General features: G+C 42.1%; 1 protein-coding gene across 16 annotated transcripts in view; it reads left to right on the forward strand.

Moving 5' to 3' along the window:
• Positions 1-2,128: 2,128 nt before the first annotated feature.
• PPFIBP1 (PPFIA binding protein 1) overlaps positions 2,129-14,423 on the forward strand; it is a 180,513-nt gene continuing 168,218 nt past the window's right edge. For 8 of the 16 annotated variants that reach the window (XM_059081541.2, XM_067008943.1, XM_067008942.1 and 5 more), the window contains exon 1: positions 2,131-2,362. The gene's annotated coding sequence lies outside the window, so the exon portion shown is untranslated. Of the gene's footprint in view, positions 2,363-4,387; positions 4,463-14,423 lie in introns of all 16 variants that reach the window. The other 8 variants (XM_059081534.2, XM_059081537.2, XM_059081536.2 and 5 more) reach the window with 2 other exon arrangements.

Raw genomic sequence — 14,423 nt, forward strand, 5'->3', positions numbered from 1 at the left:
CATCTGTACAATTTCAATAAGGCTTACAATAACCTTTGATCTGAGTCTTATCAGCCCCATTTTATAAAGGAGGTGATTAGGTTTCTGATGGATATTTTAATTATATTATATTTAATTATTTTAATTATTTAATTAATATATTTAATTATTAATTATAATTAATTTTAATTATATTATATATTTAATTATATTATTGTCAAAGATACACAGCAAGTAAGTTGCAGAACTGGACAACGGACCACTTTTTCTGTCCTCTGTAGGGCACAGCAAGGAACACACAGAAGAAGGGGGTCAAAAGGAACAAACTTCCAGTTATAAAATAACTAAGTCATAGGGATGTAATGTACAACATGGTGACTAGAGTTAATAATACTGTATTACATCTTTGAAAGTTGCTAAGAGAGTAGATCTTAAAAGTTCTCAAAAACAAAACAAAACAAAAAACCCCACAGAGCTCTCACACACAGAAGAGAGCGGGGACTTCAGGTAGGCCAGAAGGTGAGATGAAAGTAGACCAGTTTGTAGTGGAATGTTTCCCAGGAGTGAAGTGGGAGATAAGGTGGGAAAGGTACATAGAGGCCAGATCAGGGAGAGTTTTAAATGGCCAGCTAAGAATTGCAGGGAAAGGGGGGCCTGATTTAGAGGAAGATGTTGATAGCAAAACCAAACTGTTTTAGCAAATTCATTTGGAAGTGGTGCACAGAAAGAGTGCCGGGGGGGAAAATGGATTCAGAAATATGTTAGGAGCTTGGAATAGTGTAGGTTTGACAAACAGCACGATGGTAATAGTATAGAAGTTGGTCTGTGAGAGCACTGGCCTTGGTCTGTGGATTATTTTTAGCATTACAGTGTTTGAGTGTGTGTAGATTGTGGGCAATCCCTACTCTAAAGAGAAGAAATAGCTTCGGAATCAAATGAACTCTGGTTTCAACTGGAGTTCTGGGCGTTCTGGAGTAATTTACTTATGTAACCTGGCTGAGCCTTTGATTCCTTTATGTTAAAATGGGGCTAATGACGCTCACCTTACAGGATGGTTATGGGGATTAAATGAGACAGTGGTGGACTCTGTACATCCCTTCTACAATCTTTGGCAGAATGCTGAAATGTATGACATGTTGTCATCCATCAAAAAACAAACAGTAAAAACCAACAGAAAGTCAATGATTAGGTCATTGTAATTCCAAAAGATGACAGATAATATATCTCTATCTCATATAAAGAGGGCCACTTTTCACCATTCAGCCCCGCCTTGGAGTAAAAGACCCATTTCTTGAGAATCTTTCTGTTCTGTTAGCCAGGGGTATTACACTGCCTGATATACGCCAGGGTTAAACGTTAGTTAATTCTTAATTGATAGCTCAGCCACTGCAATTGGTTTCATTCAACAGTAATTATTCTCATGTGGCTTGTTGAACTCAATTGTGAGATTTTCCCCCCTTTTCAGTTGTGCATGAAAACAGCAGACTTAGGGTCTTTAGAAAGGTAAATAGTTATTTTTCTTACTTCGGAGGTTCAATTTTATTTGCCTGGAAGCTCGCGTGCTGTGATTTTCGTCTCTAAAAGCAAAAGCAACCACACGGTCGATAACGCCCCGGGTTAACGATCCAGAGGATTCTCCTCCATATCTTCCCGAGGTGCTTTTGAAGTTCTAAATTTCCCTTCTAAGGGAACGCCCAGCAGTCCCAAGATAAAAGGGTAGCAGAGCAAGCTGGCGGTTTCTTTTATTTGCCTGACTTCAAGCTAGCCATTTTCTGCTCCACGCGCCGCCGGATTCGGACCTGCCCGTGACACAGAGGCGATTGTTTTTCCTTCAAAAGGGGGCTTGGGTGGGTTAGTTTCGTTTCTGACCTGGGAGATGGTAAATGCACCAAGAGAAGTTTAAAAGAGGACCCGCAAGGATCTGCCCCGTACCATTATTCTCCTAGCCCTTAGAGAGAGCAGGAAAGGCAGCATTTTTTTTTTCCATCAACACCCACTTCCAGCCCTCGCCGGGCTCCGCGAGGAATGTGTAAAATTAGTGGGCTCCTCTGAGTGACAGTCCGAGGGCCCAATCAGCGCGAGGCGGGGCGCGCCGACGCCCCCCCCGCGCACTCTCTTTGGCTCATTCCTGCTGCGGGGAGGAGGGAGGGCGCGAGGGAGGGGAGGTACCTGGGACTGGGAGTGATGTCAGCTCCCAGCTCGGTGCCTTCCCGGATTCCTGACATGGTGTAGGGCCGAGAGGGCGGGGAAGGCGGGAGCGGGGCGGGAGAGCACTCGGGGTAGCCAGCCTGTGGCGGGGGCAGAGTGCCGGCGCTTTGAACTCCGGGCGAAGGTGAAGCAGAACTTTTGCAAGTCGTGCCGGCGGTTCTCTTCGCTCAGGCAGGTAAGGGAGTTCGGCTCCTCTCTGGGACCGGAGGGCAGTGGCACCGTTGTGTGGTTGCAGCCGCACCTCCTTCTCGCCGCTCGATTTCCTTTTCCAGCTCCCTCCGGCTTCCCAGTGGGAACGGGCACTTTTTTGGGGGTGGGTAAGGGGTTAACTCCTGCGGCTCCCAACTAGCTTATGTGTGAAAAATACCTCCAGGATAGGACCTGTAAGATCTTGTCTGGGTACTTAAACCCTCCACACCCCAGTATCCTAGCAATACTTGAGACCCCCAGAGACGTGGTGTGTGTGTGTGTGTGTGTGTGTGTGTGTGTGTGTGTAGGGGGAGGTATTATTTTAAAATGTCACAAAAAGTTTATGGAATATCGACTCAAAAATTATGCTCTTGGAGAGAGAACAAAAGTTTTGTTATTTTTTTAGCTCCCCTGTGGCCATGTTGATTTAAATGAAAGTCTGTCATTGTTATTCTTATATATTCTTATATAGGAACATAAAAAATCCTTTTATACAGTCCAGTCAGGATGTGAGAAATTCACATGGGGTGTATTCATTATGAGCTTGTGGGAAAACCGGTCTCTTGGGGGCACATTTCAACGCCAGCTCTTTTTCACTCATATTTTAACGGAGAATTCCTTTGGTTGCCAACTGTGTTCTGGAGGGTTTAGGAAGGCTGCTGAGAATCTTCAGATCTGTTTTCTGTGGCTGTTTGAGAGGAGGATGAGGGCTGGTAGTTGTTTTCATGGATCTTTTTTGGAGAAGCGAGTTTTAACAGGGAAATGTGGCAGAAGGCGTGGCATACAAACTCTTAATTAGAGGAACATGAATTTTTCAACATGTGGGACCAAAACAAATCCTTTCAATAAGAAGTGCAGAGAGCAATAGAACTTGATTTAGTGCCCCAGTTTGGTATTTAGGGGAAGCAATTGCCTGTCGGGAGCAAAAGGGTATTTTGATAAGTGGAAGTATAGAATTCTGATTTTGTGTTTATTTCCCGTTTCAAATACTTTCTATTTCTTGTTTAGAGATTTTGTGTGCCTGGGTCACTAACTGGGTAGGATTAACTTTCTGGGGAAAAAATTATGGAGTCATAAGCTTACTCAGAACCCTCCTTTCTCAGTGCTGAAGGCTCGCTCTTTTGGAGAAGGAAAGTGTCTGGGCTGAGACTTCTGAGTCAAGTTTCCCTTTTCTTTCACCAGAGTGCTTCAGCAGTGAGGATCCTTTTCTTGCCAGGTCGGCAGGAAACGGGCGTGGACTTCTTTGTGAGTCAAAAGCTGCATCCCAGGTGCCTGTATGTAAGGGCATTTCCGGGAGAGGAGGAAAGAAAGAAGCCACATCACTGCATCTAATAAACCCAAGTCGGGGAGTGTGGGGATACAGGACTTTGTCGATGGGGTTCTCCCTCTTTCTAGCCAGATGACGTTTAGGTGTCAGGGCAAAAAAAGAAGTATTTTGTTTGCTGTTGTTTATAAAACACCTGGATCTGTATTGCTCTTGAAAAATTTAATTAGCACAGTGTGGATTAAGAGTAGGCTTTTTGCAAAGGCACAGCATGCTTGACTGGAAAGGCCCAGAACATTGTAATTTTGGTTTGTGTTTTGGACTAAGAAACAGAAATTGCTTAATGTCACTGAAATAATGGTGACCAAGTCTTTTCTGTTTGTTCTGTAGGAAGTACATAAAACATACGGTGTTTTCCAATGTACGTTTTCAGCAGGAAAGAGCAGGAGGTGAGGTAGGATTCCTGGGGGCTGGTGTGAGTGAGCTCACTGGAGCCTTGGCTGATGGAGCATTCAGGCTGCTGTTTGTGATACCCAAAGACAAAGCTGTAAAAATTAGTCAAGTACTGTCTTTAGGATGTTATCCTGATGTACCAAATTCAGATTTATACTTCCTTCCAAGAAACGAGTCCTGGCTTAGAGATTTGAATATATCAAAGCTTTAAATTGCATTCACAGTTTGTGGAGTAACAGTAATTTTTACATACTTAGTTTTAACCAATATTTCTCTTTCCCCATCTGTGTGTAGGAGGCAGATGTGGTATAGTAAAACATGGTGCTTTTAAAGGACAAAACTTGAAAGACTTTTGAGTGATTGGGAAAGGTAAGATCAGGTTTTGGTTAAATTCTTTGACTAGCAACTATCATAGATAGCTACTTTAAAAAAAAGGATAATCTGGCCTTTGTGGGCAGATGTTGACTTGAAATTCAGGGCACACTGTTGTTGCAGATCAATAGTGCCTAATTTCAAGGGCATTGTAGACATTTTTGGAAACCAGTTCAGTGAGAGAGAGTTCATTAACTGTTTATGTAGTCTTTTTGTCACGCACTGTGCCAGCAGGAGATAAGTCAGAACAAGGTCATTTTTTTCCCCTTAGTTACCTACTAGCTGACTTCTTTTTAAAATCTGTTGTTCATATTCATGAAATATTTGTATTTTTATGGTTAATTTAGATTATGTTGGTAATTTGTTACATTAAAAGTAACTTTTTGAGGTTTTCAGCTCCCATTAAAAAAAAAAAATGTATATCCCAAATAGCACATTTTTCCAACTGTTAACTCAAAGAAGACCTCATTCATCATTCTGTCTTTTATTACATGTTTCTGACCTGATTTGAATTACCTGTTCAAAACAATGAATGAATGAGTGAATGAAATGTATGAATATCTATTCACATTTGGGTCTGTGTCTTGATTCTTTATTAGAGAAACGTTCCTTCAAGGCGAAAACATAGGCAAGAGACAGTGCGCAGTGATGACTTCTTTATTCCCAGAGATTTCCCTAGAAAGTCATATTAGTTTTCAAATTAAGAAAAAAAATCCCAGTTGGGCAGCCAACTGTGAAATCTTTCAGGGAGCCATGATTTTATTATTGTTTTTTAACCATGGTGGAACAGATGGGTTTAAGTATGAGAGTCAAAGCTGTTAAGGTTAGTGACACTGGGTGTTGTTTGGGGACAAAGGGAACAAAGTGTTTGTCCTCTGGCCAGCATTTCCTTCACCTAAAGGTTGATAATTTCACAATTAAATCAGTCATCAAACTGACCCGAAATCGACACTATCCAAAAACCACTCTGGGCTTGTGCAGTTCTTTGCATCTGTAGTGTGTTATGGCCTTTGTTTCTCAAATTCATAGCAGTGCATGTCAGAACCATTTTCCTAGCCAAAAGCCTACAGCTTTTGTCACATATATCACCACCGTAAAGACTGATAGTTTATTAAATGGAGCTAATGGATTAAAAAAACCCAAACTGAACTAACCCACCCTAGAAAATACAAAGACTCGTCTATTTCTTTTACACTCTTTATTTTAAATATAGTAATTATTGATGCCAGTTTGGCATTGGTTGATAATGTTTCAAAAAGCCAAGTGGTGAGGGTTTCTTTCCCTTCAATACTTTTTCCCACTTTTAAGGATCTAAAACACCAAACAACTGGATTTTTAGATGGAAAAGTGGGCCCTGCCAGGAGTTTTAAGTTTGCACACTTGTTAGGCAGTTTTTGAAGGAGAGGAGGGTTTGAGTGAAACCTCTACCAGCCTGTACTCCTTGAAGAGCTTCTATTTCTGAAATGTGGGTTTGGACTCTGAGTGATCCAGGTGGGTGTGTTGTCTCAGTTTGTTACTGAACTTTGGTTGCCTGTCTCCCCAGAACTTGGTGTGACTCACATTTTGACTGGCCCACATTTCACATCCTGTTTTTGTTGGCAAATGTAATGACTTCAGAATAGAAAGATCGTGGAGTGGTTTCTGTATAGAGGTGCACCTAAAAATGCCTGTGACTGAAGGAATTGTACAAACTCAGATTGCATTGACTCTCGGTCATTCTGGTAAAGGCTCATGCCTCATATGTGGATCGTGGAGGAAGAAGATCAAGTACCATAACTTTGGGGGCTAGCCACAGATTTTATGGACACTCTTTGAACTCCAGAGTAACGCTAGGTATTTTCACCCCTCCTTTAACTTACAGAAGTTAAGCATTTGTCAAAAAAAAAAAAAAAAAAAAAAACAAAACCAGATGCAAGTTCAAGGGAGCAGGTGTGCTGATTCCTCGTGTTGTGTGTTGGTTAACAAGGGAACACTTAATTTTACCTGGTGAGAGAGAGACTAAAGATGCTGTTTTCAGTGGCAAGTCCATTCATAAGTAAGTGGACAAATTCTTTAGGCAAGCAAGGTAGGTCTTGGGAAGAGGTAGGTGGGCCCATTGGAAACTGTTTAACCTCTTCCATCCTATGAATGTAACTATGAGCCGTATCATTGAATATGGCTATGTCATCTTGTATTTCCTGTGAGCCTAGGATATAGCTCACAGAAGTCTTTTTGCTGGCTTTCTGTCACCCTTCTCTCCATAGATAGTACTTTTCACAAATATAATCTCGCCATCACAGAACTGCATGAGGTTTTTATGAGGAAAGTTTATTGAACTTACTTTATTTGAAAGAAAATGAAAACAGGCTAAAACTCTGTGGTCTACTTAACTTGATAGTATGGCTGCAGTTGCATAAATAATATCCCTGCAACCACTATCTTTTTCTAAAGATAATGCTTCTCATAACAACACATGATCAAGGATTTTATTTTGCTTGAATTGGAATTTGAACTCGCTCTAATTTTTTTTTTTTTTTTTGAACTCGCTCTACTTTTTCTGATGAATGATGGAAGAGTCAAATGAGCCTGTAGGTTCTCATCTAACATAACTCTGGCAAGTGAGTGAGTTGGAGGAAGGGAAACAGTGTCGACTTAGAGGAAACACTGATCGAACCTGCAAGTCTGCCAGGACGGTTTGTGTGAAGTCACCTGGGTCTTGGTGTTTTTCCCCTGGATCATCAGCTGCTTGGATGCTTCTGAAAAACTTTCACATTCTTCCAGCCTCCACCCCCATCAGTGGGTGACTTTGCACACCCAAGAGGGCTTTTAAACACAGATTTAAGGTTCTTCTATTGCTTTCTTCTCAGGGTACCTTGATAGCTATCTGTTTTACATTTGGTAGTGTATATATGTCCATGCCAATCTCTCACTTTGTCCCAGCTTACCCTTTCACCATGATAGTTAAAAAAAAAAAAAAAAAAGTTTGATTTCCCAGAATCCCTTGCAGCTGGGTGGTGTCTAAGTGACATAGTCCTGGCCAGTGAGATGCAAGTAACTGGGAGGGGCTCTCCCACACACTCTTATAAGGGGACGGCCTCTGTGAGCTCGCAGGTGAGGCTGTTGCTCTTTGTACTTCTCCTTCTCTCTCCCCGGAGCAGGGATGCTGTTTTCTAAGCGGAAAAGCCATCTTGTGACCAAAGACGAGAAGCTTGAGGGGTAAGCGGGTTGGGAATCTGATGGCCTTCTGGAACGGCTGTACCAGACCTGGTCTGCCCACCTCTTGATTTATTTTGAGAAAAATAAATCTCCATTTGGTTCAACCACAGAAGTTGGGTCTGTTACTTGAAGCCAAATGTGATCCTGACAGTTTAAATTTTAAAGAAGTCATAGTTCATCTTTTCTCTCAGAATGAAAAGGCAACATCCTGGATGACAAAAAAAAGGGTTCGGACTTTGGAGCCCTACAGACCCTCCAGCTGACTCTTGGCTTGGCTATTCATTACAGTCTAATCTTGGCAAGAAATTTAACTTCTTCGGGTCTCAGTTTTCCTCTCTGTAAGATGTGGTACTGATGTTTGTCTCATAGAATTTTTGTCAGTATTAGAAATTATTAATAGAAATAATAATGACAGATTTGGTACATAGATTTTCAACAAATGGTGGCAGCTATTACTGAAGGAGAGTGTCGTGAGGAGCCTTAAGAAGGGGAGGCAAGTAATTCAACTTCTAGTAGGTTCTCAGTAGACATAGATTGAATGGCTGGATGGTAGATTAGCTTTATGGCTGCAACCACTTGCCTCCATCTACTTAACCTTCATTCCAAAACAACACCCATCTCTTATCCTCAGTCCCACCTGCCTACACCAGAATACCTGGAGCTTTTCTGTTCTCCAACTTTGGTTGCAAAAGCAAAGGGTATTCTTATGACTGTTTTATTACCTGTAAGCATAGAGGTGAAGGGGGTGGGCTCCCGAGTCAGACAAATGTATTATACATTAGAATCTCCTGTCCTTAGGAGCTGTGTGATTTTGTCTTCTGTGAAATGGGAATAATTGGGTGGGTAATGAGGATTGCATACAATATATGTAAAGCATCAACAGCTGTTGTCCTGGCACAGAGTGAACACTGGATTGATGACGGATATTTTTACTATTTCATTGAACATTGGTTAAGCAATTCTTGGCCTTGGTACAAGGTCCTCTTGGAGCTATAAGGACAGATAAAACATGGTCTTCATCCTTAAGACTATGCACATACAGGAGATGGGGGCAGAAATGGAGTGGCCCTCCTTACACATAACCATAGTAAAAAACAGATTTAGAAAACTATTTAGCTGTTAAAAAATCGGGGAAAAATATACTGACTTAAACAGATGTCTGTGATATGTATTTTAAGAAAAAAGCCACCAAGCATACATGTATAAGTTATATTTGTCAATGCAGGAGAAAAGTTGCTAAATGGGGTGGTTTGTGGAGGATGGGATGAAGATGGCAGAGAAGTTGAGGGACCTTTAATTTTTTTTATAGCATATTAATGTTTATTTTACAACACTCATGCATTACTCTTGAAATGTAGAAAGTATTAAAGTTTAAAAAATCAATTTGTTGGCCCTCTTGAAGGTAGGTGGTGGAAGATGGTGCTGTGAGAGAGCATATTGGGCTGTGAACTTGAGCAAAGGATTAGGTTTAGTGGGATCCCACTAGAGGTGGTAGGATTTGAATGGGCCTTGAAGGATGAGTAGGAGTTTTTGAGGAGGCAGTGTGGGGGGGGTGAGCATGCTTGGACTTGGAGCAAAATGTAAAATATAATTAGATTAGTTCTAGAGAAAGATCAGTATTGTTAAGAGAGGTAAGCTATACGATAGCCAGATCTCAGAGGGTTTAAAAAGAGTGACAAAATGCTTTAAAATGAGACTTTTTTAGTGTGTAAGTTGGGGAGGGATCTGAGAACTATTACTGTATGAAAATGACTCTTGGAATAGTATGTTGAATGTTAGGAGGGGTAAGGGGAAAGGGGAGGGATAGAACAACCTGAAGAAAGGCACACAGCAAAAGTTAAATTTTAACAGGAAATATGGTGAATTAAGATTTGATAATCTGGAGTTTGAGATTCCATCATGACCCACAATAACCTACCTTCATTTTCTCATTGTGTAAACAGGTAAAATCATAGAACCTGTCTCATTGGGTTTTTAGGAGAATAACCACCACAACAATAATCATAGCTAATGCTTACATAGCACTTGGTATGTACCAAGCACTGTTCTAAGTGTCATACATATTTTAACTTAGATTTAATCCCGACATCAGCCCTGAGAAAAGGTACTGTTCTTATTCAAGATGAGAAATCTGAGACACAGAGAGGCTAAGTGAATTCACCAAGGCCACACAATTGTGTGTGTTGGACTCAGGATTTATTTATTTATCTATTTATTTATTTTATAAATTTATTTATTTATTTTTGGCTGTGTTGGGTCTTCATTGCTGCGCGCAGGATTTCTCTAGATGTGTTGAGCGGAGGCTACTCTTCGTTGCGGTGCACGGGCTTCTCATTGCGGTGGCTTCTCTTGTTGCAGGGCACGACCTCTAGGCACGCGGGCTTCAGTAGTTGTGGCATGTGGGCTCAGTATTTGTGGCTCACGGGCTTAGTTGCTCCGCGGCATGTGGGATCTTCCCAGGCCAGGGCTCGAACCCGTGTCCCCTGCATTGACAGGCGGATTCTTAACCACTGTGCCATCAGGGAAGCCACTGGACTCAGGATTTAAATGCAGATAGGTACAGTCTCCAGGGTGAGTATCCTCAACCACTTGTACATGGCGTGTGAAAAGCTATGAAGAATTGTTAGTTGATTTTATTCACATGAGGATGTTAAGCAAGAATTTAGAAATTCAGGTTTGGAGTTTAGTCCCTCGAGTGATGGACCCTCTCCATAGGGCTGCTCCCTAAAGAGCAAGAGTAGGTGAACTTGCCAACCAAGAGGATGCAGAATTAAAAAAAGAAGCAAGTACACAACCTTCAGGGAACTCTTGACATTTGGACATGGTCAGGCCAAAGAAAAGTTTTTGAAGGCGATAGAGCAGGAATGTCCAGAGAAGTGGGGGTTGATGGTGGCAAGGGGGTAAAGCACACCCAACACAAGTGCACCATCCACGCCATCCAGTGCTGCAGACCCATTACAAGGACGCGTCTGCGAAACGGCCCCTGGTCCAGCCGTCTTGGCCATTCGCGAGCTGGGAGAGCAGTTTCAGCACAGTAGACGTGGAATCCAGAATGCAGAAGATTGAGGAATACATGGGAGGTGATGAACCTCAGGCTGTCCCGTTAGCCCAGCCTTTCAAGGAGTTGAACAAGGAGATACGTGCTCTGACAGCATGGGTTTGAGGAAGGTCCAGGCAGAGCCGGTGATAGGAAAGCAGCAAACAAGAGGGGAGAAGGAGAGGGATAGATTGAAATTAGGTGGAGAGTGCGGGTTAGCTTTGAAATCTGTAAGAATGCTCCTTCAGATGGAATGGAAGAAAGGATGGGGGAAATTGGGGGAAAAAATGTGATTGGAAGAGACAAGAGCTGCGTGAGTTCACCCCAGGCAGTCGGCATTTTTTTTTTTTTTTTTTCTTCAGTCTAATAGGAGACGGTGGGAGGAAATTCATAGACAAGTAACTCAGGCTCCTGAGAGCCTGGCTCTCCGGGATTATTGGGACAGAGGAAAAATTTGAAGGAATGACAGAAGTCTCTCATCTAAACAGTTCAAACTGACACATGTGCCAGGATGTGTCTCCAGGCAGCAAATTAATTTATTGAAGTGGAAAGTAGTGGCACAGAAAAGGAGAATGAAATGAGACAAAGGAAAACTTGACTGTATTTGAAGGAGGAATTTTTAGACACCGCACTGAGTGGTTCGCAGAACAGCTTCCTGAGTGATGGGAAGCAGCCTGGGTTTCGTTAACGATGAACCACCAGAGCACCAGGGAATTCTCTATAAGGGGGAGTTGTCCAGCAGAGAGACCTCTGTATTACATGCTGCTTCTGGTAAGGTCTTTTTTTTAACATCTTTATTTGAGTATAACTGTTTTACAATAGTGTGTTAGTTTCTCCTTTACAACAAAGTGAATCAGTTATACATATACATATGTTCCCATATCTCTTCCGTCTTGCATCTCACCCTCCCTCCCTGGTAAGGTCTTTAATCTTCAGTTTAACTGATTATTTCTAGAAAGATCTTTGGCCGAAAGACATTGGGTTGTGGTATTTCAGCAGATTTGTTGTTGCAATGACATGAGTGGGATGAGAGAAGGACTGAAGCAATCTAATAATTAAGAGTGTGGTACTAAAAATCAGCACCACTCCCATCAATCCATAGGTGGGTCCTTTGGGGGTTGCTTTGAATGATGTCAGTAAAAACGTATCCAAGCGTGGGCAGCATATTTAGATGGGCATAATATTCTTGAGTTCAGTGGGACCAGCTACATAATTAGCAGAGCCCAGTGTAAGATGAAAATGTGTGTCCTCTTGCTCAGAAAGCAGGAAAAGGTGCTGTTAAAGGTACTAACATAAAAAGCTTTTCCTTTTCTCCCATAGTCTCTCTCTTTACTCATCATGGTGTTTATTTGCTATTTAATGTCATTCTAAGTGAAGGAATATGAAAAACTATCAACATGAATTTCATTGTTCATCTTTATATTATGCAATGCCAGTATTAAATGCAAATATATAAGAGTGTTTAACACGTATGCAGAATTACTGAAGTCACACACTTTGTAGTATTTTGTAGTTTGTAAATGCATTTGTATATTCTTCCTACCAGAACAGAGGAAACACTGCACAGAACTGACTACCCCTACTTCACGTCTCCATTTGCACAGTCTATCAATCTTTGGCTTATAGAAGGAAGGACTGAAAGGGAAAAGAACCATGGGTTGCTCTGTCTTTCCTTCTTCTGTGCCGTCATCTTCAGTGTCAGTGGTTATACAGGGGAGTAATAGGAGTAAGAGAGGATATGAAAGGATACTTTGGTTGTTAGTGTTTCTTAGAAAGACACTGCCTTGTTTCTACATGTACAGCAAGTTCTGGATCGAATGGAAAGCATGGCCTCTTGTTGCTGTCAGCACCCACCCACCTGCTTACTCAGTTGCATTTGTAACACGTTTACCCTGAGCTCGCTTTGAGTCTTATTGACGTCCATGCATCGTGAGTCCACCGAAATTCTGTGCTTATGGGGCCCTGCAAACACTATTATGAATAGGGCAGCAAGGAATGCTGGCCACACGTATTAAACAGATCTCCTCTGCTCACGTGCACGGTCCACTGTGCCATCAGACCTCATTTACAGAACACAAGTTCAAAGTTTAAAATATTAGGAATCTTGATGATGACAGCAGAGCATTAAACCAGGTGTGGGGCGTTTCTGAGCCTGGGGTTCTGTGTGTGACTACAGGTTACAAGTCCGTGAAGATTGCCCTGGTTCTTGGAAGTCAAAGAGCTCAATTTTAAGCCTGAGCTACCTTCTGGTCTTAAAAGTCTCAGCTTCATTATCAAAGTTTACAGTGGGTCAGGTTTGCGTGTGGTGTCCTAGAGACCCCCCCTCCTTTCAAGTGTTTTTTTTTTGCCTTTCATTTTTGCCTTTCAAGTGTTTTCTGAATCACTCTCCATTCCTTCCGCCAATGCCTTGGTTTACATCCCCATCAACTCTGACGTAGACCCTGCAGTTAGTCTCTTCCCTATATCCTGCACCTCATCGCCAGACACATCTTCCAAATAAACCTTTGGTACAAGGCCACCCTGCCCTGCCTGGTCCTTGCTCTGATCTCCTGCGGGCTCTGGCTGGCAGCACAGCTCTCACGCTGGTGGGCTTGGTTGAAGATTACCTGCAGACAGGTTTGGTTTGACTTATGCAGTATTTTAAGAAATTTGTGCCAGTACTTAAATTTTTTGGAGATTTCATTTATAGAAATTCAGATTTAACAAAGAGAAGATCTGGCCGCTCTGGGCTCTTGTTTCCTTGGGCTATGCTGGTGCCCTGGAGAACAACAGGAGGACCTGTGGACACGGGGAGGAAAATTGACTCTTTGTTCTGGCAAAACCTTCACTTTCTTAGATCTAGAGCATGTATTTGCCTATTGTTCTCAGGGAATGCTGTGAAGCAGTTGGAATGCGGATCTTTTAATTTGAGAAATTAAGTTCTCCAACTTCATAATGTAAGTTGGGTGTATGCTTTGTAGCAGCCCTTGGTTTTTTTTAATGTCATTTTTTTGGTTTTTTTTTTTAAGCCCTTTCGTTGCTTTTTTAGGAGAAAAATTTACTAGGTCTCACCTGGTCAGTGTCACCACTGTGTCACTTGTGACGTCATCTGATCTTGACCTGTTTCTCCAAGCTTGTCTTCGTGCTCTCTGTGCTCAGACCCAGGCTCTGCACCCCTGGAGTGCTTTAAGTCCACTCAACCTTCTACATTTCCTATTGTTTTTCTCTTTGCTTAAACCCTCCTCTTTCCTCTAGGCCCCCTTAAAGTAGTTCACTGGGAGACCCTTGCTGAGGGCCTCAGTCTGAGCTCAGCCTGCAAACTCTGCTGGAAGCAGCTAATTACATTTTTAGAGTTCTAAGTGCTAAAGTACCACGTGGGTGATGAGTTCAGGTTGTTTGTGAAGGTTCCTTCCAGCCCAGTGATTTTGAGATGCCATGATTCTGCCATTGCCTGTGCCTGTGTATTACCGTGCACTAGGTATCTGGTTGTTTTTTGAAGTTATTCTTTGTGCTAGGAACTTGGCTTGCTCCATTTCACTTAAATGTGAGGGCAACATGAGCATTATCTCCATCATACAGACGAGGAAACTGAAAGCTTTCCTCAAAACTGATGCTCCAAATGGCTTATCTCTGGTTATATATCTTAATTCTTCAAATAGATTATATACTTGTTGAAGGCCAAGACTGTGCCTTTGTTGCCAGGCCCTGCTACCCAGCAGGGACTCAATGAATGTTTAAGCGATGAAA

The sequence above is a fragment of the Kogia breviceps genome, chromosome 12, assembly GCF_026419965.1.
Source record: "Kogia breviceps isolate mKogBre1 chromosome 12, mKogBre1 haplotype 1, whole genome shotgun sequence".
In the NCBI taxonomy this organism is placed as follows: Eukaryota; Metazoa; Chordata; class Mammalia; order Artiodactyla; family Physeteridae; genus Kogia; species Kogia breviceps.